We start from the raw sequence: 26022 nt of genomic DNA on the forward strand, positions 1-26022 counted from the left end.
CCCCACTCCTCTATGGATTCTCTTTTTTCTTCATTTGCTTCCAATAAAGAGGCATAATTTGCTTGGGAGCTTTCCAGGGGAACAGGAATCCATCTTTTGGAAACTATTCCCTGCATCTGGAAAATTTAATGATGGCTGGTGTTTGTTTAGCAGGAGAGTTGGCCTGTGGAAACTGCATTGTTATTTTATTGTCTTTAATTCTTTTAAACCATATTAAGCAAATTTAATTTCCAAAGGCGTCTTTTGTCACCCTGGATCATCTCACCCTCACCCCTCTCTCTTTTCTTTTCTCTTTTCAGTGTTCAAGTCAGTGTGTTCTTTCACACACTGGATGGACACCTTCATCCATTCAGACCTTTGACCACTCCGTTGAATTAGTCACACAGTCCCTCTGTACTACTCTGCCCTTCCTGGGCAAAACAGGTGCTATCTCTAACACGATTACAGAGCTTCCCTTTATCCCAAAGCTCCTTAGCATACAATTAAACCAGCAAAGCAGCTTCCCCCTCAAAGGAAGAAAGAGACCCTATTTCTCCATCCATGCAGAGAGATGTTCTCCTTGCCTAAAGGAAAGAGTCTCCCATAGCCCCCAAAGACAGGAACCTGAGATGTTTTTGATCCAAGTTTGCCTCTCCTAGCAGTGCCTTTTATTCTGTGCATCAGTGAAGGTTCTGACTAGACGTGCTTAGTGTTCCTGGGTGGAGCATCTTTCATAAGATGGATAGTGTGCTGTTTCCTCATTCCCAGGTAAGATTCCAAATCTCAGGAAGGCTTGGAGCAGCTGGCTTCTTGTTATTCTACTGTTCTCTGTCCCTGAATAAAAGGAATGAAAACCCACAGGAAATACACTATTTTAAAAAGGAAGAAGAGAGAGGGGGGAAGAGAGATACAGATAGAAGCAGAAACAGAGACAGAGACGCTGTAGTTAGACACATAAAAAAATTAAAAATTAAGAAGAGAGAGATGTATTTATCTTTAGCTTCCCTGTATTTGCCAAGAGTATTCCCAGTGGTAAAAGAATATTAATGATAAACTTTCAAGGTATAGTAACAGTGTATATACCTGGTACCAGATACTTTGCTTGTAATATTAGTTCACCTTTATATAGTGATTTCTGAATGATTATTAAGCCTCCTGAGAGGGGATAAGGGAGATGCTAAGACATCTCATACATGGGCCCTGCCCTCAAGGATCCTCAGAGGTAAGTTATTTACCTAAAAAAAAAAAAGAAACACCAATGAAAAATAACTTGAGTTGTGACAAGGAAGATCAAGACAAATATATGGATACTAAGTGATGAAAATGAAGCTTCAGGAATATTGATTCAGTAGTCAGGCATAGTCTGAGTTAGGGACTGTGGCAGTTATAATTTAATGGAAGCCTGGACTTGAATGAAGGCTATTATGAATAGACTAATCAGTCCCTTGCATGCAGGATGCCATAATAAATGTTTCTTGAATTTAATAAATTTCATTTTCCAACATCACATGTAGATTGTGCACAAATAGGGAATATTTCAAACATTTACATATTGTAATCATTTATGACAAATAATAAATATCATGTATGTAATATCATATGTATTGTATGTTTCCATTTATTTTTCCTCCTACTCATAACCACCAAGGAGTCAAAGATCTAACATTCTTTGAAAGAGTGCTGAACATAAAGTCCACAGGTCTGAGTTAGAATTCTGCTTCTTTCACTTACTGTTTTTCTGATCTTGGGCAGACAAATGAACTCCTCTGAGACTCAGTTTCTTCATAAGAAAAAATTAGCATTCTGGGCTAGAGGACCTAGTCATTTCAAGCTCTAGATCCAAAATCTGTATTCTTGGAATTAAGCAGTAGTAATTGGATCTACTTAAACCCACCTTTCTTAGATATTGAGGGTAATTTCCAAAAAGATGCCTGTAGTATGGTGTATGAGCAGAAACAAAACTAAAGCAAGATAATTAGGGCTTTGACTCAGGGAACCAAAATTTAAAAGTGCTTATATCACTGACAATCTTTCAGCTACATAGAAACAACTGAGCTTAGCATTAGTGAAAATAATTAGCTAATACGAAAATTGCCACATTAGCCACATCTCAGGTAGACTACCTCCTAAGCCTCTGAATTTTCAGCAGTGGCTTAAAAATGTTCTGTGCTTTTACTCTTAACCCCAACTTAATTGAACTGCCCCTGTAGCAAAATTGCTAGTTACCATCCTATATGTTTCTCTGCCTAATAAAGTTGTGTTGAAATCCTTCCTATGAAACCCAAGTTTCTTTAAAAATCATGAATTTTCTAACCTAGAAATTAAATCTGAGCTCTTTAAAGAAGCATGAAACTAGTTGGCCCAGCCCTGACAGCTATTTAAAATAGCTCTTACAGCAGTAGCTATCCATAAGGCTTCTTGCTTTACCTTGATCCATTCCTGTTGGAGTAGGGAAGGAACCATGCTCACAGGACAGGCCAAAAGGCATCTCTCAGCACTCTTCCAAGCATCATTAACGAGAGGACTGGGCTCAACGCACCACAACCTGTAATCAGATCCTTTCCAATAAAGTCACCTCCATAAAAATGTTCTCAAGCCCCACAACAGAGCTTTTAAGAAGACCATAGGGCCCCAGTGGCAGCTTTGGTGAGGGGGCCTGGGTCTGGGTGCTGAGTCTGAGGGGTAGCAGGAGACATATATTAAAGTACCAGAAAAGCTTAACAAGAAAACTGAGGGATAAAGCTGCATTTTTCATGCAGGCTTAGAGAGACTTGTTTGCAAGGCTTCAGATCCCTGGTGAGCAGTTTTCTGTGGCTTCAGTTACAACACAATTTCAAAGTATTATTGCAATCAGACTTCCATGTAACTACATTATAGAAAGTAAAAAAATTAACTTTGTGGTTTCTCTGAAAGACATCCATAACTGCTAATAATAAATTTATCTCAATAAGGGAGTTATTGTCAATAAGTATCCCTTAAATCATATGCCATGTTATAGGTAGAGAAAATAGGAGGAATGAAAGCATCTGATTTCATGCTCTTTCTAGTTGAGACAATAGAAGCTCCCACTCAAATGGACTTTTCTTTTATGATTTAATATATGAAGAGACTTAAACTTCCCTGCATCTTTGTGAATATGATCTCTACATACTGTTATTCTTTGTTGTAAAGCAGCAAAACAAACAAGTCTGAATAACCAAGATGTAATATAACCCAAGTTATGTTAACTACTCAAAGCATATAAAACAGATTACACACACACACACACACAGAGTTTCTTATATGGACTTCCTTGATCTCCATTATAATATAGAGAAGGTATATCCACAGTATTCATTTAATTCATTTCTTTCTCCAGAGGTAGAACTAGAGGAGAAAGGTCAACATGACAGGGAAAGATAAGGGAAAGAGAGGAGAGCAATCACCTTGAGTTCCAGGGTATGTATGTATATATATATCAAGTATCCTGCTACATATCATGATCTTAGAAATCAACTGTTTTATTATAGAGCTATAGAACAATGAGGAAAAAATAACAGTGAATAGAATGATAGATTTGAACAAATCACCCCAATTTCTCTCAGCTACAATTTCCTTAATCTGTAAAATGAGGATAATACCTTCCTCAGAGGATTATTGTAAGGATTTGATAATCTACATAAAGTGTGATAAGTAATACACTTTGTAAACGCTAAAACATCATGTACATACAAGCTATCAGCCACAGAATTTCAGAGCTTTGCTACTATAAAGATAGCTTTCTTCAAAAGTATCATTTTACATTGAAGAAATAGTATCAGAAAGTGAAAATGACTTACCCAAGGTCACATAGCAATAAAGCATGGACTAGAGCCTAGATGCCTGTCTCCCAGTCTGATGTATTTTAATACAGCATGGTCATTCAGAATCTTGTCTTTTTATGCAGTTCATGAGAATGAACTTCCAAAACTGAAATAGTTTTAGAAAAAAATTTATTAGGTCATTTGGTAGAGAGAGAGAAAGAGCCAGAAAAACAATTTCTAGCCACATAAAGCTAGGTTCAACAATATTGATAAATGATAAATAATAATATACACATACCCTTGTACTAAGTTCTTCTGGGTTCGAAAATTTTTCTTTTTGTTTATTATTCCTGTTGTTCAATCCGCCTCCCCAAATGATACCAAAGAAGCATCTTTCCATACATCATTCTCCAGTGTCAGATTTCTACTTTATCACCTAAAATATTTCAGTTCATAAAAATTTCCACAATGTACTAAATTCTAAGGAATACAAAGATGAGTAAGACATTTTTACCACTGTGGACCTTACAGCTATGAAATTTCATATTATGATTTTGTATGAAAATCATAATATGAAATTTTGTGATGAACAGAGATATGAAGAGGGGTGGGAGTGAAGTTTGAGGATGGAAAGTCCACTTCCAACTGAGTCAATCGTAGAAAGCTCCAAGGAGAAAATAGCATTTGATCTATGTCTTAAAGGATTTTAAAAATTTCAATAGGGAGAAACAAAAGGAGATGGCATTTAAGTTATAGAGAATTACATGATCCAAGGTACAGAGGTGGGAATGTACAGGACATGAAATGGAAATGGGAAATATTATTTTATTTTTAGTTAGAGTTTGAATGAGAATAAAAGGGTAATTATATGAACTGAGACTGGAAAAGATGGAATAATAATAATTGCTGACATTTATACAGAGTTTTATGGCTTGCAATATGTTTTACATACTGTATATCATTTCATTCCTATAAAAATCCTGATCATTAAGTTCTATTAGTACCCACATTTAGAGATTTAAAAAAATTACATGTTGAAAAAAGTATATATTGAAATTATATATTAAAATATATATTATACATATAATTGAAAATTATATATTGAATTATATATATATATATTAAGGGACTTGACCAGGATCAATGACTAGTAGGTAACTGAATCAAAATTTGAACCCAAATTATCCTGTCTCTAAATCCAGCTCTCTATGACACACTGCTTCAGTAAACTAATAGAATAATAGCTTTATGATCCATAGTCATATGAAAAACTGCTTTAAATCATTACTGATTAGAGAAATGCAAATTAAGGCATATCTGAGGTACCACCTCACACCTCTCAGACTGGTCAATGTTGGAAGGGATGTGGAAAATCTGGAATACTAATATACTGTTAGGGGAGCTGTGAACTCATCCAACTTTTCTGGAGAGCAATTTGGAATTATGCCCAAAGGGCAATAAAAATCTGCATAACCTTTGATCCAGCAATACCACTACTGAGTCTGTACCCTGAAGAGATCATGAAAAAGGGTAAAAACATCACTTGTACAAAAATATTCATAGAAACCCTGTTTGTGGTGGCAAAGAATTAGAAATTGAATGAATGTCCATCAATTGGGGAATGGCTGAACAAATTGTGGTATATCTATGTTATGGAACACTATTGTTCTATTAGAAATTAGAAGGCATGGAAAGTCAGAGAATCCTGGAAAGATTTGCATGAACTGATGCTGAGTGAGATGAGTAGAACCAAAAGAACATTGTACAGCCTAACATCTACATGGGAGTGATAATCAACCTTAGTGGACTTGCTCATTTCATCAGTGCAACAATCAGGGACGATTTTAGGGTATCCATGATGGAGAATACCATCTATATCCAAAGAAAGAATTGTGGAGTTTAAATGAAGACCAAAGACTATTACCTTTAATTTAACTTTTTTAAAAAAAAAGGTATCAAGTAATTTAGCTATCTATTATATATATTTTTTCCTCAAGGATATGTTGTTTCTCTCAACACATTCAATTTTGATGAATATATAGCATGGAAACAATGCAAAGACTTTCAGACTGCCTTCTGTGGGGGGTGGGGGGGCAAGGGAGTGATATTGGGGGGAAAATATAAAATTCAAAAAACAATAAAAAATAAAAATAAAAATTTTTTAAAAAGTTAAAAAAAAAGAACAACAGTTTTAGAGTTGAAAGAGACATTAGAAATAACCTAATCCAAACTGATGTTTTAAAGATGAAGAACTGAAACCCAAGGTGGTTTAATGACTTGTCCAAGATCACACAAAATAAATGTCAAAACCAGTATTGCAATCCAGGTCCTTTGACTTAGAGCCAATAAGCTAGGTTGTAGAAGGTTGGGAATGCCAGGTCATAGAATGACTTCATCGTTCTATTCCATGATTTTAGGTCAAGTCCCCCTTTGACATTGTTACCTCAATATAAAATGATATTTTTGGACTAAATGATCTTTAAAGTACCTTAGAACCCTGAAATTCTGTGGCTAATATTAATATAAATCAATTAAAGAATCAAAGAGCAACTTTGAATGAATAAGTCATTTTGACTTATAGCCAAATTAACTCCAAAGGACATATGAAAACACTATCTTCATCCAGAGAAAGAACTGATAAATAGAAGTTAAGTAAAGAATGATTTTACATATTATATATATGTGTGTGTGTGTGTGTGTGTGTATGTGTGTGTGTGTGTGTGTATTTGTGTCTAATGGTAGGCAGGAGAAGAAAATAGAAAATAAAATAAAAATTTAGTGAAGAAGAAATTGCTGTAAGGTTCTAAGCAGGAGAGTGACATAATCCTATCTGCCACTGTAGACATGTTCCTATCCAAACCTTACATCTTTAAAGATAGCCATCTTCTTACTGTTGATGACCAGAAAGGCTCAGGTCTTTCTTTCCCTGTCACACTGAACCAAAGTTGTGCAGAATTACTAGGATCTGAGTTTATGATCACCTTCAAATTGCTGATTCACTACCTTAAAAATATGTAAATCACTCTGGCTATAGAGCAACAAGAGAATAGAAGGCAGTTCTGACCATGCTTGAGTTATTTTCCTGGGCAGGGGTGGGTACCAAGCTTTACTGTTTGCCAAAGTATTTCTCTTTTCCTTTGTTGATAGGTGTAATTTGATTTTAGAAGCCAAGGCTGGCCAGCCCCCCTGCTTTTCCCTTTTACTAGAACACCCTGGAGTAGCATAACTAAGTGAAGGTGAATTATGGGCATGGAAACCAGCCTTAATGACTAGAAAACTCATGGAATTCATTTGATGTTGGCACATTAACACGCTTTTGGTCAAATCCTCCAGGTTCCAGTCTTTTCCCACTACAAGAGTGGAAAAAATGTGCTCAACTTCAACCAGAAGCAATTTGATAATAAAAGAAAATACAATATGTTCAAGATTTGTCATATGACATCAATCTAGCCCAAGTCTAAACTTCAGATGACAGGGCAGGGGGTAGGGAGAGGAAATAATAGCTGTTGGAGCCCATCTTTTAAAAATGGATATTCTCTCATGGTCTCTAATTCCATTTTTAATCTTTCTTAAAATGTTTTAGGAAATTGTGTCCTTTAAAAATAAGACATACCCTCTCCCCACTTCCAACCCAAAACTTGACTGTCAGTGAGCATTTATTAAGCCCAGCACCATGCCAAATACTAAGGCTACAAAGAAAGGCAAAAAACCAATTGTTTCAGTCATCAAGGAACTTAATCTAATGGGAAAGATAAATTGCAAATAACTATGATATATTTATAATATATCCTATTGATCATCAATTAATCAATCAATGTGATGAATTGGAGATAATTTTAGAGGGAAGGCAATGAGATTAAGGAGAACTGGAAAAGCTTTCTTACAGACTCTAAAATTTCAAGACTCCCTAGTTATGCAAAGGAAGAGAAAAATTAGAGTAAAGGCAAGTATAAGGAGCTCATCCTTTATTCATTAGGCAACTATAACTCTTGAGAGGTGAAATTAAGATCACAAATTTATAGGAAGAAGGAAGGAACCTTGGAAGAACATTGAACCCCTTGCCACCTCCAATCATCATCATATAATGAGTAAACTGAGCCCCAGAGAGATTAAATAAATTGTCACTCAGATCACATAGATAAGGAATAGCAGAACTTAAAAAAGATCATAGATTTAGAACTTAAAGGGTTTTTAATAGGTCACCTTGTCCAATTTCCTCACTTTGCAGATAACAAAACTGAAATGTGAAAAGGTTAACTAATTTGAATCTAGATCCTCTGGCTTCAAATACAGTGTGTTTTTCATTGCCCCTCTTTCCCCCTTCCCTAACCCCTTCAAAAAAAGAGAGAGAGAAATCAAGAGTAATAAATATACAATTTTCAAGGCCCACTGTTCTGACTTTGGTAGTGAAAAGACCCCCTGTGATGTACTATATAGCCTCAAAAGATATTTTCACTACATCCTTAGGGTACACTTAAACCAGAATTCCCTTGGTTTCATGCTGATGAATAGAACCCATTTGCCTATTGAATAGAGATGATTAGGACTAAGGACCAAAAAGGAGCTCAGTGTGCATGTGCTTTAAAAGAAAGGAGGATGAATTATCCATATGTGAAAGAGATTTACTGTAAGAGCCCATGGGCATTTCCTAGAAAAATTCCAGTAGTATCATGCTGTTAAAACATGGCATTTGTGAAGCTTCTGCAGGGGAAAACCTTATTGCTCTATTCACTAATATCAACCTGTCATCTTGTTACTATTGATCAGCCCTAGATGTCTGATAGCACATTGGCAGAAAGCTGGTTCCTTTAAGGGTAGCCTTGATCCAAAAATATGACTTCTACATGCCAGGCAGTTTTTGATGGTCCCATCAAATCCTCTAGCCAATGATTTCTACCCTCATTTTCTCCATTGCTTTAGTTTCAGAGGACTGAGGACATGTGGATATATTGGGAAGAGTTATTTTAAACACTGCTGGGAACTGACTTATGACAGGATGCTGATACTCAATAAATGCATTCATTGTGCAGTGCTGGAAAGATGGCAGGGCAGGGGGTAGGGAGAGGAAACAATAGCTGTTGGAGCCCAAAGTCTTGCTTGGAGTCTCTTACCACCATGGCAATGTGCCAAACACAAGATTTCCAACCCCCACCCCTCTCATCTCAATCCTCCAACACACCCCTGTCTCCCTTCATAATAAGCAACCTAGAGTGCTGTCATTTAATACACACAAACACACACACACACACACACACACACACACACACACACACACACAGATACTACTCCCTAGAGCTTGGTAACTCTCTTACAACTGTCTCCTTGATAGGCATCTAGGAAACAAATGAGGAGAAAGGATGTCTAAAGGCTCCATTAACATTGTTAGGTTAGAAATGTTGACAATAAGTCGATTCTTTTTGACATGACTGTCCTGGTAATGAAGGGACATTTCTACATGACTCTTCTTAATGTAAGATAAGATATGGACGGTCTCTGCTTTTTTGACACATGTCCAGTAAATCAAAGAGGTGGGGGGTGTATGAGGGCGTAAGAAAATAAGTTGCTTCAATGACATATTATGAAAAGGACGAGTTGGAAGATTAACGGTGATGCTACCCATGGCTGGATGTTTTGGCAGATCACCTAAGTAGGAAATAGTTGGAATTCTCTGAAAATAAGAAAGCTGGACACTATATGGACAAGGCTCATACTAAAGGTTCCCCTAATTTGCCCAGAAATCCAGAAAATCAGAGGAATGAGAACAATCCAAGCACTTGAATATTACATTTCATCAGCTACTATATAGTTTTGGAGAGTCAGGGAAGGAGACTTTTTTAGCACTGAATGATCAAAAAAACAACCTAAAAAAAAAAAGTTCATACAGGTCAACAAAGTGTTAGTTTCTGAATCTTCTGTGGTGGGAGGAACAATTGGAAAAGGCAATATGGAAGGAGTTACTCCTTAATTTCTAAAAAGAAAGTCAATACTTCAACTGATCATGATTGGCATTTAAGATTCAGTTTTAGGGAAGAAGCTCAGAGCAGTGTGAATGCAGGTGAGTATTAAAATATTAGGGACTGAGTATAAAGGATGAAAGAAAGTCCAGGGCTGGTGTCTAAGTTCAGAATATGGAAGTGAATCTAGTATTGTAGGTAAAATGGGAGTAGGTTCAAGGAGAGAATGAAGTCCCTGCTTATGTAGCTGGTTGAAGAAATTATGTATCTCCATATCTTACTGCTGATTCCCCTGCAGAGCAAAAGTAATTTTTGAAATCTCTCATGATGGATTCCTGTTGACTACTAAAATGCTAAACCCCTAAGTCTCAGAGGCCACTGAGAGAGAGAGCTATCTCAACACAGGAAAAAAAAAGGGCACCTTGGGAGAAGCCAAAAAACTCAGGGTGTGGATCTGAGCGTAGTCTTTTGTCAGCAATGAAGTACTTGGGAGTGTGTGAAAAGAGGTATGCATCTTGTTAGGCTATGCATGAGAAATTACTGGCAGGGATGCCTTCTTAATGATGAAAGGAAAGATTTGTTGGATTTAATAGTAAAAACTTCCTTGTGTTACTAGAAAGTGGCTAGAGCTGGGCACCAGAGATCTAGGTTCAAGCTCCAACCCTTTTACAGACTAAACTAATCTCCTCAAGTGTGAATGCTGGCAATGACACCTTCCCTACCTACTTCAAGGAGACCTTATAAAGATCAAATCAGGTGGCAGGAAAAGAACTGTTAACAGCCAAGACCTTTCTTAACAAAAAAACAAAAGACCTAATAAGGAAGGATCAGAATAAACAAAGAGTGGTGAAAGTTCTTTGAAAAGTTTAAAGTTAAGAACACCATGTAAGTGTAAGGGCTTTATTTTATTGGAGGTAGTCTGGTGGTATAGAAACTGAATGAAGGCTTGGAATCCAGAAACCTAAGCTTAAATCCTAGCATTTACAATTTAATAGCCATGTGACAATGGGAAAATTCCTCCAACTAGTTGATGTTTAACCTTATTCATCTATAAAATTGGGTAAAGATTTCTCTAAAATACTTTCTAGTTCTACCTTTCTTATATAAACATTTCTCTTATTTCTTTATATCTTTTGGTTTTTTTATATTATCTTCATTTCTGAGTGTATCATTTTCTCATTCCATATCCAGTGAGTTATCCCTTACAAAGTTTTTTTTTTCTTTCACAAAGGGAGGGGAGAAAGGAGAAGCAGTTCAGCAAAAATGACCAATCCATCACCCATGTCTGATAACATATATATGATATTCCATATTCTGCAAAGAACAGCGAGAAGTACAACTCAACTTTTTAAATTTGCATCTAGTCTGAGAATGCTTGATTTAATGTGACTCTTCATTTTCTATGATCAGAATCCTATTTTGTTATTTTTATTATTCATTTATATTTATTATCCATGGGGGAGGAGGGGAGAAATAGCATGATGTAGTAGGGAAAACCCCATATTTTTAAAGACAAAAGACCATGGCTCAGATACTTAATATTTTAAGAAAATAGGTAAATTTTTTTGTAAAAAAATTTATTTTTTTTCATTCATGTGCACATATTTTTAAGTTACAAAATTTCCTTCCACCTTCCCTTCCCACCCCCATCCCTCAGTGGCCAACAATCAGGTTAGCATTGTACATACATATTTTTGATAAACATTTACAGACTGGTCATTTTTATATGAGGAATTAGGATTAAGAGAAAGAGATGCATGAGATAATTTCTATAAAGTGTTCGTAGAATTCTGAAGGGCTGTTGTTTTTTCATTTTGTTTGTTTTTCTTCCCCTGGATGGGGCTAACATTGTTCATAGACAGTCTAATATGGTTGTCCTAGCTCTCTGAACTGCAGAGATGAGATGCTTCCATCACAATGTTGTTAAAGTGTATATTGTTCTCTTGATTCTTCTCCCTCCACTCAGCATCAGATGCTGTACATCATCCATGCTCCTCTAGAGTCTAATCATTTATGGTTTCTTATAGAATAATAATATTCCATAGTATTCATGTACCAGGTAAACTTTAAACCCTAGGCAACATACTTTATCTTTTTCATACCTGTTTCCTCATCTGGAAGAAGCGTTCCCCAGTCCTTCTTAATGCTAAAATCTTCCCTCTGAAAATTATTTCTGATTTATGTAGTATTTGCCTTATTTTTATCAAAGTTTGTATATTGTCTTTCCCATCCAATTGTCAGCTCCTTGAGAACAGGGACTGTTTTTTCTTTTTTTTGGGGGGGGGTGTATCAGTGCCTGGCAAGTGTAGGAATTTTTAATGTTTTATCTTGATTTAACTTGTTTGAAAAATAAAGGACTTAGGAATATGGACAATGGTTCCTTTCCAACTCTAAATCTCCCATCATAGAATCACAGAATTTGAAAATTGCAAGGGACCTTGACAGCTACTCATAATCTTTAAAATTCTCCACTCTAAAATACCTAAGGAGTTATCCTGACTCTGCCTGATGTCAGGGGTGCTTTGCTTCCAACTAAATTTGGGGAGAGCATCAAAGCCCCTCCCAGTTCTAAGATTCTATTTTTCAAGGTCCCTTCAAGTCCTAATATTACATGTTCTAAGTGCTAAGGTCCTTTCAATCAGTTAATCAATAAGCATTTATCGCGATATATACTAAACCTTTTGTTAGGCACTGAAAATATAAAAACTAAAGGAAAAAGTTCTTATTCTCAGGGACTTTCTATTCTCAGAGGAACTAACATGTCCACATATAAATATATTCAAAATCAATGCAGTGTAATTGTGGGACTCTTCCCACTTGATCATTTCATGCTCTTTGTCCTTAGTCCATTCTGTCTCTGATATCCTCTTCTAAGATCTCTTCAAAGCATTACATTTTATATTCTATATCACCAAGTCACTTCCAGTCTTAAAATTCTATGACTAAATACCACTGAAGAAAATGTATGAGTATTTATTTGACTTTTTTGAGGGACAGATACCCTATAACCCCATTTTTCTTAGGGAAATGTATACAACGAAACCCCTAGAAGCATATCATTTCCAAAGGACTGTATTATCACTTCTCCTCAAATATGGTGCATTCTGAGGAACCTGTGCCAATCTGTTACATGAGAGTTCAGCAAATTGTGCCTCTGTCACTAATAAGAAGCAGCCACATGATCTCATAGTCATCTGACCAGTATCACCAAAGAGCCTCAGGAAAAAAAAAACAATTAATTAATCAATTTGTTTATTGAAGCAACTTAGCAATAGGGAGTCTAGGCAGAGGATTGGGTGAGTCTGCTAATAAGAGAATGAGATTGACTACTTACCTGCATCAACTAATTTCAACATTTAGCCTGTTGATTTTCATTAGGAAGATTCATTTCAAAAGCCTCACCTCCTGCAGAAGTCCTTTTCCCCTTTTATGACTGAATGGGAACATCTTGTGATTCAAAATTATCTAAGTTGTCTCCAAAAGCACTTTTCAACCAACATGTGGATATTTATGACCTGCTATCCAGCAGATCTATGTTATTCTGGATAAATAACTCACTTTGACATAGCCCTTTACAAGTATCTGAGGTGGCATCCTCACAATTGCATTTATGATATGGATGTCAATATTTAAATCATTGACCCCATTTTACAAAGAAGGAAACTGAGGTTCAAAAGATTGAGTTACATATATGAGGGGAAGGGATGGGAGAGGGGATATTTATTTATTAGGCACTCATTATAAATGTTTATCATTTAATCTTCACAAATTTATAAGGTATATCTTGGTTATCATCCCAATTTTGCAGATGAGAAAACTGAGATAAACAGAAGTTAAGTGACTTGCTCAGTATCACTTGACTATTAAGTGTCTGAGGCTAGACTGGAACTCATATTCTCCTAATTCTAGGCATAGTACTCTATTCCTTGCCCCACCTAGCTTGGTAAAGACAGAGTTGAGTCTTCTGACTCCCAATCCAATGGTCTTTCTACTCCAAAATATTGCCTCTCAAGCAGTGCAAAAAGGCTTCCAATCCCTAACTATCTTCACCCTACTATGGACATACCTAGACTGAGGGTCAAAGGATATCCCCTACATAAATAGTATTATATAGAGTTTAGATTTACCAACTGGAGAAGATAGAGCCAAGATAAAAGAGAACACACCTGAACTTTGCCAAATTCCCTACAACCTTAAAATAATGCCTCAAAATGAATTCTGGAGTAGCAGAACCAACAAAAGGATGGGGTGAGACAATTTTTCAGTCCAAGACTTAGAAGATCAGCAGGAAAAATCTATCTCACCAGGGTGAGAGTAGAGTTCAGTCCAGTCACATTCAAACCCCACCAAGCCAGCAGTAGGTTTTTGGGCACCTGAATCAGCAATGGTAACTTCCAGAGCTCTCAGCCTACAAATGGTAAGGGATCAGTCAACTTCAGAAGGATATTACAGAGGACTCTTTGAAAACACCAAATGCAGGACTTTGTTGCATTGCATATATGTGGTTCCCAGTCTTAGTCCCAGAGTGAGGAGGAACACTAGCAGGAATAGAGAGCCTGGTCACAATTCCAGGGCAGAATATAGTATTTAAGACCACTCACAAATCAGAGCACAGTCAAGGAGAGCAGCTATCATGTCTCTCTTTAGATCATACCATCTTGGAAGAACTGAAAACTTACAAAGCCCCAGAATATCCTTAGAATTAGTTGTGAAAACAGCAGCACAAAATATGTGAAGACTATGATGATGTTCCTTCCATCCTGGAAGTAAACCCAACTTTAATAGCAAATTAAAAGTCAAGAAATAGACCAGAAAAATAAGCAAACAACAACAGAAATCTGAACATAGTAACTTACAGTCATTATAGGGAATATGAAATTTAAGCAAGTTTCTCTGATAAAGTTCTCACTTCTCAAATAGAGAGAATTGAGTCAATTTTATAAGAATTTCCCAATTGATAAATTGTCAAAGGATATGAATAGGCAATTTTCAAATGAAGAAACCAAAGCTATCTTTAATCATATGAAAAAATTCTCTAAAACACTACTGATTAGAGAATGCAAATTAAAACAACTCTGAGGTACCATTAGATTGGCTAATATGACAGAAAAGGAAAATGACAAATGCTGGAGGTTTGTGGGAAAATAGGGATATGGATGTACTGTTGTTGGAACTGTAAACTGATCTACCACTCTGGAGAGCCATTTAGAACATTGCCCAAAGGGTTATAAAACTGTGCATATCCTTTGAGCCAGCCTTACTACTGCTTTCACTACTGCTGCTACTACTACTACTACTACTACTACTACTACTACTACTACTACTACTACTTTTATTATTATTACTGCTACTACTACTACTACTAAGTGCTACTACTATGTCTGTATCCCAAAGAGATTTTTTTTAAAAAAGGAAACTTTTATTTACAAAAATATTTATAACTATTCTTTTGGGGGAGGCAAAGAATTGGAAATTGAAAATAAGTCCATCTGTTAGGAAATGGCTAAACAAATTATGGTATTTTGATGGAATACCATTGTGCAGGATGTTCTCAGATAAACCTGTAGTTTATAAGCTCTGAAAACCACCCCACAAAATGTGTGAAGCTTGAGATAATGTTCCCTCCACCCTGGAAGTAGAACCCAATTTTAATTTCAAATTAAAAGTCAAGAAATAAGTCAGAAAAATGAGCAAGCAACAATAAAAACTTGACTATAGAAAGTTACTATGATGAGTCTTTTATATAAACCGACGTAGAAGCAGGAAAACACTATACATAGCAATAGCAATATTGTCTGACGATCAGCTATAAATGACTTAGTTGTTCTCAGCAAGAAAGTGATCCAAGATAACTCTGAAGGACTTAAGATGAAAAATACTATCTACCTCCTGAAAAAGAACTCATAAGGTCTGAATGCAGGTCAGAGCATACTTTTAAAATTTTTCTTTATTTTTCTTATTTTTGCCTGTTTTCTTTCACAATATGACTAATATGGAAATACATTTTGAATGATTGAACATATATTACCTATATCAAATTGATTGCCTTCTCAATGAAAGTGGGAAAAAGGAAGGAAATTTGGAACTCAAAAATTTTTTAAAAATAAATGTTAAAAATGTTTTTACCTGTAATTGGAATTTAAAAAAAACAAACAATTAAAAAGTAAACTCAGACTGTAGTTGCAATATCAGAGAATTCCCTATATTACTTATTTGTTGACAAGATAATGCCACTTTAGAATATGCCTCCATTTCAAGTGTAAATATAGTTACATCTAGCTCCCATATTTTGCCTTCTTTTACTCAGTCTTCTACAAGATAAATTAAAAAAAAATAAACAGGACCAACATGTTTTGTATTCATGAGGTTAGTTATAGACTAACAGATTAGAAAATCTTTTTTCCCATCTCTCGGAACAAATATAATTTTACTCCAAGGCAATAGATTACCGGTTGTGAAAAGAATATGACTGCAGCGCTCTGTATACTTGAAGTCCTTAAAGGAAATGGTTCATATTCAAAAACCTACTTACTCTATAGAGACACCTTCCTCTATGTGCGTACTGATACTTCTCCCTGACAAATATATAAATATTTAAAACAATACTTTTACTGGCTGTATCCTAAGTTGTAATAAAGTAAGGGATTTAAGCATTACAAGAGACCACCTCTTCATTTAACAGATGAAGAACTGAGGACCAGAGAAGCAAAATCCTATTCAGGGTCACATAGTAACTCATCTAAAAATCCAAGAAAAAAATTATCCGGACTTCTCATCTATTTTCGTTTGTATACATCACACTTTGAATCACATTCTAACACAGAGTGACACAGGTCTCCTGACCATTCCATAAGCATTTTCTCTGGCTATTCCTGAGTCTGGTAACTTTCTCCTGTATCAGTTCCAATTACTAATCTCCTTAGCTCCCTTTAAGTCCAAACTAAAATCTCACTTTCTATGGAAGCTTTCCCTAACTCCTATTAATTCCAGTGCTTTCCCTTTTTAAATTATTTTCTATTTATCCTGTACATAGTTTGCTTTCATTATTTTTGTTTATATGTTGTCTCTCTCATTAGATTGTAAATTTCTTGAAGACAAGGACTGTCTTTTGTTTTTTTTAATATCCCCAGAATTCAGCACAGTACCTAGATGGGGTTTTTTTTTGGGGGGGGGGTAGGTTTTTGCAAGGCAAACAGGGTTAAGTGTCTTGCCCAAGGCCACACAGCTAGGTAATTATTAAGTGTCTGAGATCAGATTTGAACCCAGGTACTCCTGACTCCAGGGCTGGTGCTTTATCCACTATGCCACCTAGCCACCCCAGTACCTAGATGTTTAATAAATGTTTTTATTGAATTGATACCATCCTTTTCCTCAAATTCTAAGATTATAATGAATATAGAACAGTATTAGAACTTTTTTCATTCTGCTACAGTCCATGTTTGTGAACATCTAAAATACACATGGTCACACATGTGACTTTTATATAAAAATGGTTGGCACTTACTTTGTTAAGAGAGGTGACTGTGGTTTGTTGAACAGAGAACCTACCTCAGACATATATGCACATTATATTAGACATGCTACTGGATCTCTCAGTGTGCTCAGACAATCCTCTAAAATTTTACTTAATAGAAAAGGTACTAAACTAGCTTCATAGAAGGAATTTTCTCAACTGGGAAGACCCTCTTCCCAAGCAATTAGAATCCTTGACCCTATCTTTATTCTGTTAAATGGAAAGAATGCCTGCTTCTTTTTTGATCCCTCTTTTATTTTCCAACAGAAAGGTAAACTCCAGAACAATGAACTGGGAGCCAGAAGATCTGGGTTCTAGCTTTCATTCTACCTTGTTAACTGAATAATCTTTACAAACCATTTTATTTCTTTAAAGTTCACTGTCACCTATTTTCAAACAAATGGAAATGAAGGTGTTTTCACTACCTATTGACTGATGTGAATAGCTCATCTTAGCATAGAGGTGACTGGGACATTCAAAGCCAACACCACAAGGTGACAGTATCATAAGATTTGAGAGTTGAAAGAAGCCATCATCTAGTTCAACCCACATCCCAAAGAAATTCCAACTTTAATATGTCTGACAAGACTTTTTTTTTATGTAATCAGGATTAAGTGACTTGCTCAGTCACTTAGTATATATCTAAGGCTAGATTTAAACTCAGGTCCTACTAATGTCAGGGCAGGTGTTTTATGCCCCTATGCCTATTAAGTCTTCATTCAATCTCTGCTTTTAGTCCTTATAGTGGAAAGAGTACTTGGTTTCAAATCCTTCCTCTGCCATTTATTACCTGTCTAATCTTGGGCGAGCACTTAACTTCCTTCAGCCTCAATTTCTTCATCTGTAAAATGAGATGATTGAATTATATTTCTTCTGAGGATCCTTCCTGCTTTAGAGTTATAATGATCTCCAAGAAGGGGAAAAGATAGTTGATGTCATATAGGGATGTCTCTAATTAAGTAGCAATTTTTTCCTCATATCAAACTTGTTTGCCTCTGCAATTTCTACTCATTGTTCCTGATTCTACTTTCCAGGAGAAAAATAAAACAAATCCACTCCCATATAAAAACCTTTTCAAAAGAATTCAAAGATTTTCAGCAGATCCTTTGTGGGTCTTCTTGTCTCCCAGCTAAACAAATATCCCCTGTTCCTGCAGCCAATCCTTCTATTATTTGCATTCAAGGCCTGTTACTGACAGGCAATATGTATGTATATATGTATTCCCTCCTCTGTACATACTCTAGCTTATTAGTGGCAGTCAGAACTACATACAATGCTCCATATGGAACCTGAAGCAGAGGATATGAGGGCCCAATAGTCACTTATTCTTGGAAACTATGAAAATTATGTCATTTTAAATGTAACTCAATTTGGCTATTTTTGTTTGTGATATCACACTGTTGATTCATCCTGAGCCTACTGTCCATTAAAACCCCCACCCACATCCTCTATAGACAAAATTATATTCAATCATGTTTCCAATATCCTGTACATATGAAGTTGACTTTGCAGACCCAATAGTAAGGCTACATTTCTCTCTTTAAATTTTATCTTATCATATTCAGTCTTATTTTCTAACCTGCCAATATCATCTTGGATCCCAACTTTCTCATCCAAGGACAACATTCAGTCTTCTTTAAAAATTTGATGAGATTCCAGCTAGATTTGTATCCAACTCATTGATAGAATTGCTAAGTAGCATAGAGTCACTAATAGATTCCTGTGGCATTCTAACAGAGATTTTTATTTTGGCTCAACTGTAATTGGAATTCTCTTATTCAACCAATTATGTCAGGTTCTATTAATAATGATATTGTTAGGTCAAAGAGTATGAGCAGCTTTGTTGCTCTTTGGGCATAGTTCCTTATTCCTCTTCAGGATGGTTAAATTACTTCACAACTCCATCAAAATTGCATCAATGTCCCAATCTTCCTATATCCTCTCCAGTGTTGATCATTTTCCCTTTTTATCATCTTTGAAAATCTGATAGGAGTAGGGTGGTACGTCATACTGATTTTAATTTTTATTTCTCTAATCAATAATGATTTGAATTATTTCTCTAGGATTATATATTACTTTAATTTCTTCATTTGAAAACTGCCTGCTCATATCCTTTGACCATTTATCAATTGGGGAATGACTTGTAACTTTATAAATTTGATTCAATTCTCTATATATTTTAGAAATGAGACTTTTATCCTAGCTGTGAAACCCCTAGCTGTGAAAAATTATTTCCCTGCTTTCTGTTTTCCTCCTAATCTTGACTGCATTGGTTTTATTAGTGTAAAATTAATTTAAATTTAATTTAAATAATCAGAATCACCCATTTTGCCACTTATAATCTACTTTATTTCTTGTTTGGTCTTAAATTTCTCACCTTTCCATAGATGTGACAGAGTATTTCTTGATCTGTTAATTAGTCTATGGAATTGCCCTTTACGTCTAAATCTTTTACCCATTTTGACTTTTGGTATAGGTTGTGAGATGTGGGTCTATGCCTAACTTTTTCCATATTGTTTTCCAGTTTTCTCAACAGTTTTTGTCGAATAGTGAGTTCTTGTCCCAGAAGTTAATATCTTTGGATTTGTCAAACAATAGATCACCATGGTAATTTGCTACTGCTTCTTTTATGCCTATGCTAAGCCACTGATCCATACTCTATCTCTTAACCAGTGCCTGGCAGATTTATACTATAAAGTCTGCTTTAGAGTGGTTTAGATCTGATACAGCTAGGCCACTTTCCTTTACACTTATTTTTATCTATTTCCCTTATATTCTTGATCTTTTACTTCTCCAGATGAATTTTGTTACTCATTTTTTCTAGCTCTGTAAAACAGGTTATTTTTGACAATTAATAAGTAATAAGTAATTTAATTTTGGCATAATTGTCATTATTGTTATATTAAACTTGACCTAACTATGAGCAATTGATGTTTTCCCAATTGCTTAGATCTGACTTTATGTGGTGTGAAAATTATTTCGTAATTGTGTTCATACAGTTTCCGGGTTTGTTTTGGGAGGAAGATTCCCAAGTATGTTGTCTACAGTTACTTTTTTTTTTTAGGTTTTTGTAAGGCAAATGGGGCTAAGTGGCTTGCCCAAGGCCACACAGCTAGGTAATTATTAAGTGTCTGAGACCGGATTTGAACCCAGGTACTCCTGACTCCAGGGCCGGTGCTTTATCCACTGCACCACCCAGCCGCGCTCTCTATAGTTACTTTTAATGGAATTTCTCTTTCTATCTCTCACCCTTGGACTTTGTTGTTCATATATAGAAATGTCAATGATTAAAGTTGGTTTATTTTATATCCTACTACTTTGCGGAAGTTGTTAATTGTTTCAAGTAGTTTTTTAATTGATTTTCTAGGGTTCTCTAAGTATCATCTGGAAAGAGTGAAAGTTTTACTGCCTTATTGCTAATTCTAATTCCTTCCAATTTCTTTTCCTTCTCTTATTTCTAAAGCTAACATTTCCAATTGATTCTTGTTCTTTGTTATTGAAAAGGACCAAAATGGCATCACTATGATTGAGACAAATTACAGTATATTCAATTGTAGTTGATAAGATCAATATGAGCTCAGAATGTTCTTCCACAGGAGGGGTACAAATAGTCTGTGTGAATCTCTGGGGTACTTATTCTAAACTTCCATATGCCACATTTTTTTTTGTTTCAATTCTACCTCCCTTAGAGAGCACAACACCCCTCTCTGGGTGGTCCTGTGCCAGTATCTCCCATGCTTACAATCAATTCCAAAGTTCTTAAGAGACCTTCAGGATGTCCTGGTATCACTTCTTCTGACCCCCTTGTGAGTGCTTGTTCTGTGTGACTTCTCCATAAAATAGTCTTTTTAGCAAGCATACTTTTCTGGCATTCTAACATCATGCCCAGACCAGCACAACAGCAACATTGTGTGATGATCAACTATGATGAATTTTGCACTTCTCAGCAGTTCAATAATAATGGATAATTTTTTTAAAAATTTTATTTATTTAAGGCAATAGGGTTAAGTGACTTGACCAATGTCACACAGCTAGGCAATTATTAAGTGACTAAGGACAGATTTGAATTCAGGTCCTCCTGACTCCAGAGCCAGTGCTCTATCCACTGTGTCACCTAGCTGCCCCTAATAATGGATAATTCTAAAATACTTGTGATAGAAAATACCATACATATCTAGAGAAAAATATGGAATTGTTATGCAGTACAAAGCATGCTATTTTCATTTTTAAAGCTTATGCTAGGGTATTTTTTCTTTTTTCCTATGTTTTTTCCTTTAGTTCTGATTCTTCTTTCACAATATGGCTAATATGGAAATATATTAATATGTTATATGTGTAACCTATATCAGATTATTCATTGTTAGGGGGAGGAGAGAGGGAAGGGATGGAGGTAGATAAATGTGTAACTCAAAAGTTTACAAAAGGATGAATTTTGAAAATTACCTTAGCATGTAACTGAAAAAGTAAAATAAAATAGCATTTTAAGACTCCTTAGTTCTTTGCGTTTCATTCCTGTTTCTGCAGAAGGATCAGAAAACATGTCAAAAGGTACTAAAAAAATCACAGCTTCCAGACCATTTAAAAACATTAATTTAACTCTCAGCTTTCTGAATGTGATTGGAGAAAAATAACTCAGAATGAAAATAGAGGGATGGATTGCTCTGTGGGTACCTAAGGTTGAAGATTTTAGGGTCATTAACATAGAGAAATATTTCTGCTTCACAGAGTTGTTGTGAGCATGTAATGAGATAATAGATAGGAAGCCCTTGGTCACCAGGAAGCACTCTTTCAATGTACATGAGAGATCTCACCCAGGAAATGTACAAATAGAAAAGGAAGTAAGCTGGTCATGTAGGAAAAGGAAGGATGGCAGGAGGCAGCAGGTGCTACTAATCACAATAACTGTTCTTTACAAAGCACTTTGCCTGTCTAACAGTGACTTCTCTGCCCCTGATAGCCAGAACTAGGTGAATTATATTTCCGCTCTTCCCTAAGGGTTCTTTGGTACCCTTCTAGAGTTGAAGAGTGTCTAGCCTCTGCCATTGACTCAAACTCCTACTAATTGTGTCCTCCAATTTTAGGGTCCCTGATACTCCAAGATCCTTAACAATTTAATGGACTGGCTGTTAAAAGGAATATTTACTTCAAAGGTATAACAAAAACAAGCATACCCACATCCCTCTACAATTCCCCCCAACTCTGCAGAGGAGAGGACAATTAGATTTACAGTTTAGCTTACTTCCTATTTAGTGTCAGTCCCACTATATCATATGTAAACCAAAGATTCACTGGGTTTGTGCACAATCATCCTGACTTCTCGGGATCTCCCTATTGGTCACATACAGCCTGAGATCCTTGCTCACTATGGCTCACATCCTAGGTCTGGAAACTCTACTCCGTGTGCCTAAAACTGAAATGGACAAATAAAACAAGATCAAAACTCTAAACATGTTTCTCAGGTGAAGGGAGACTTTCACCCCTGGACATTACCAAGAAAAGTATGCAGGTGCCTAAGATAGGTAGCTTTAGAGAGTTAGGCAGTTCTAGCCACCCAGTCAATGGAAAGAAGCTGCTCCCACAATTCATTTCTTAGGGGATTATGAAATGTCTTCTCCTGGAAGCATTTCCCTGGCATCTCCCACATAGGTGATTCCATCTTAGCTGATCTGGGCATAGCCCCAGGAATTTCAGTATCTGAACAAATGTATAGCCAAAGTCCTGCTATGCTCATCTTATTTCATTTGCTCTTCATTACAGTCTTATTGGTAGTTAGGAAAGGGGAAGGGAATAAATATTCATACAGCACCTTCTCTGTGCCAGGTTATTTGCAAATATTAACTCATTTGATTCTCATAACAGCTCTGCAAAATAGTCACTGTGATGTCCCTTATTTTACAATTGAGTAAACTAAGGCAGACAGAAGTTAAGTGTTTTGCCCAGGATCATACAGCTAAAAAGTGTTTGAAGTCAGATTTGAACCTAAGTCTCCCTGTTCTATTCATTGCACCATGTATAGGGATTATTATCCCATTAACTTAGAGATGAAAATAATAATAATAATAATAATAATAATAATAATGTTTGTCCTTCATTTTCAAAGAACACCACAACATCAGAAAGGTGATGCCATGACAAGCACATGAATCAGATTTGAGTAAGAGGGTGCTGTGCTAAGTCACCAGTCTCACTTTCTCCTCCAGAGCCAACTGGGTCCAGTGGCCAGATATAAATAGGATGACTGGAGACAGCCCTGGATGCAAAGCAGTCAGGGCTAAGTAACTTGTCTAAGATCACACAGCTAGCTAGTGGCAAGTGTCTGAGACTGGATTCAAACTCCCGTCCTTCCAAATCCAAGGCCAGTGTTCTGTCCACTGGACCACCTAGCTGCCCTACACATGAAAATACTAAGAATGAGAAAAGTCACCTGTCTTGCCCAATGTCACATAACTTGCAAGGATGTGATTTAACTTCATATCTCTCTTGAGTCTAGTTCCATGACACCATATTGTTTTTCATATTTAAAAAAGGTCCACAAGAAAAGCCTCCACCATTGAGTAGAACCTCTATGAAAGATTTATGGGACAATATGGACACAAGTCAGGCAGGCAGGTGGCACAATGGATAGAGTACTAGATAGAATTAGATTCATCTTCCTGACTTCAAATCTGGCCTCAGATACTTCCTAGTTGTATGATCCTGGGCAAGTCACATAACCTTGTATGCCTCAGTTCCCTCATCTGTAAAATGAGCCAGAAATGGAAATGGCACATCACTCCAGTATCTTTGAAGAAAACCTCAAATGGGGTCATAAAGAGTCAGACATGACTGAATAACAACAAAAAATGGATAAGCCATGAAGAATAAGAAGGTATAAATGGGTCACATTCTGTACTAATGGAAGGAATACCCACATTACATATTGAAATATGGTGATATTTTTCATTGAGTATAGTAGGTTTGTATTTTGCATATACATTGTACCTAGTATACAATAAATATTTTGTGAGTGAATGAATGGGTGTTGAATGAGAATGAGTAGGATAAGAGATTTAGAGCTAGAAGAGGGATCTTAGAGACATATAGTTCAACCTGCTGACTTTGAAAGGCAAAGGATCTGAGATATAGAGAAAAAAGAGAGGCCTACCTAAGGTCACATAAGTAACCTTTGTGTTCAGGACCTTCAAGATAGCATAAGATGAATTCTCTGGCAAGGAATCAAGCAAGGAACAGAGACCAGAGGCAGAGATCCAGGTTAAAAAGGCAAAAGCATCACTTCTAAACACTTTGTCTAGGTTGATCTCACATAGCTGCTTCAATTCTCCATTTTACTCAGCCAGGGGAGAAATGGTATATGTGAATATCGCCTGCTGCCTGGAAGTTTTTAGAAGAAGATGACTTCAGAAGTGTGATATTCAAGAAAGGGAGGAAGAATCAAGTCAGGATGAATGCTGCAGTCTCTATTTATTCATCTCCGTATGCCAGGCTCAGAGGTTTCTCAGCTGATTCTCATTAGTCTTTCTCCTGTGGAATATTACAGATTTACAGTGCCATCTGTTGAGGGGTGCAGACCCAGGACTTCATGATTCTATATGTGGCCCTTCTGGTTCTAGCAGCACTTTTTGCAAAGATGCGGAGATTGTGAACAAACCTTTGCTGCAAATGTTATGACTCTCTGGCCACTCAGGGCTTCATTTGCCTTACATCATTGAAAATGATCCCAAGGTCTACTGGGCCATAGATTTAGAATTGGAAGGGATCATAGAGGTCATTTAGTCCAGCTTTATCATTTTACAGGTGAGGAAACTGAAGTCCAGAGATAAATGATTGACTCAAGTTCACTACAAGAAATACACAGAGGAATAGCATTGAAATCTAGAGAGTTGATCTTCTAACTCCTATCTAGTTCTCCTTGGACTACTTCATGATCTTCAGACTTCTGTAATTTTTTCTCTAGACCTTTGTAGCAAAATGGACAGAGAGAAGGTCTTAGAGTAAGGGAGACCTGGGTTCAAATCCTTCCTTCGACCCATGCTGGTTTTATTACGCTGGGCAAATCATATGATTTATCAATGCTCTGGGCCATTCTCAAAAAACTATAAGACTGGGGTGGCTAGGAGGCACAGTGGATAAAGCACCAGCCCTGGAGTCAGGAGTACCTGGGTTCAAATCCGATATCAGACACTTAATAACTACCTAGCTGTGTGGCCTTGGGCAAGCTACTTTACCCCATTTGCCTTGCAAAAACCTAAAAAAGTAAATACTAAAAGACCATTAGCAGTTATATATTATGTTATTACATACAAATGCATAAGTAGAGGGAAGTCCCTCTTAAGCAGTTCCCTAAAACAAAGAGTGTACAGGTCAAATCATAATCAAACAATGATCGCAACTATTATTCTATATCACCCTTTCATTCATTCCCTTCCTGGAATATTTTTATCATTGATTATGTCAATGCTGAAGGATGATTATTAACTAAGAAACTTACAATAAAAAGTAATAGACCACTTTGATGTATGCAAAGTACTTTAAATCAATAATTGCATTTAAATCTCAAACAAAACAAAACCTTTGAGGGAGGTACTACAGGCATTTTTAAGCCTATTTTACAGACAGAGTATCAGGCTAAGGAGTTAAATGATTTAATCATAGCTAATCAGAGGCAGGATTTGAACCTAAGTATCACTCTGATATCAACATTCTATCCATGAAGTTAGGTCAATCCTGGAATAGCTAAGGTATCACTTGAATAATAAAGGAGTTGCTGTGTAGAGTACTTGGAAGTGACTGAAAA

The 26022-nt window shown here is 36.2% G+C and overlaps 1 long non-coding RNA gene across 3 annotated transcripts in view; it reads left to right on the plus strand.

The window, feature by feature from the left end:
* Positions 1-15473: 15473 nt before the first annotated feature.
* The window catches only part of LOC141518276 (uncharacterized), a 79593-nt gene continuing 69044 nt past the window's right edge, over positions 15474-26022 (plus strand). For all 3 annotated transcript variants that reach the window (XR_012477144.1, XR_012477143.1, XR_012477142.1), the window contains exon 1: positions 15474-15635. This is a non-coding gene — a long non-coding RNA (uncharacterized LOC141518276). The remainder of the gene's footprint in view (positions 15636-26022) is intronic.

The sequence above is a fragment of the Macrotis lagotis genome, chromosome 1 (genome assembly GCF_037893015.1).
Source record: "Macrotis lagotis isolate mMagLag1 chromosome 1, bilby.v1.9.chrom.fasta, whole genome shotgun sequence".
In the NCBI taxonomy this organism is placed as follows: Eukaryota; Metazoa; Chordata; class Mammalia; order Peramelemorphia; family Peramelidae; genus Macrotis; species Macrotis lagotis.